General features: G+C 41.9%; 1 protein-coding gene across 4 annotated transcripts in view; it reads left to right on the forward strand.

Annotated features, from left to right (window-relative positions):
- esyt2b (extended synaptotagmin-like protein 2b) overlaps positions 1-616 on the forward strand; it is a 35005-nt gene that overhangs the window by 29245 nt on the left and 5144 nt on the right. The gene's annotated exons all lie outside the window — the stretch shown is intronic.

A 616-nucleotide genomic window follows, 5' to 3' on the forward strand; every position in this document is an offset into this window, starting at 1 on the left:
AATATAATTTGTTTGTTAGTAATATTGCAATTCTGTGACTCTTTCTGAACTGCGTTCTAATGGCATCCTGTAGACCGGCTTCATCCTGAGATGATTTCTGAACAAGACATTGTCCAGTGTTGATGAGTTCATGCCTTCTTTTTGTTCTGGTTCGTCCGCTCTGGTGCTTGTCGGGTTCTGCCTCTCCTCTTTTTTTGTCCCCTTGTTGTTCCTCCTCGGCCCGCCGGTTTATCATCCTATCATATGTTGAAATATGTCATTGTTTTTCTTTGTATTACCGTTGTGTCATGTATGCATTATTTTCTAGGACCATATCATGAGTTCAGTTCCTGTCAAAGAGACAGAAGACGGTCCCGACCACCTTGTGTTGTTCTGCCAAACAAATAGAAAATACTGTAAATACTGTGAAGGAATACACAGTAGGATACTGTGCAGTACTGCAATATTCTAGTGAGAGTAGATTTCTTACCTATTCTCATTTCGGAAATTCGGGATGATGGATGCTACAGTGTACCTGCTCACATTTTGGCTGTACTTTTGCAAATCAGAGATTACAGTCCTTGGCCTTTCTCTTCCTCTTCCTCATCCTCCTCGTCCACCTCCTCCTACTACTCTC

Source organism: Etheostoma spectabile, chromosome 22 (genome assembly GCF_008692095.1).
Source record: "Etheostoma spectabile isolate EspeVRDwgs_2016 chromosome 22, UIUC_Espe_1.0, whole genome shotgun sequence".
Classification (NCBI taxonomy): Eukaryota; Metazoa; Chordata; class Actinopteri; order Perciformes; family Percidae; genus Etheostoma; species Etheostoma spectabile.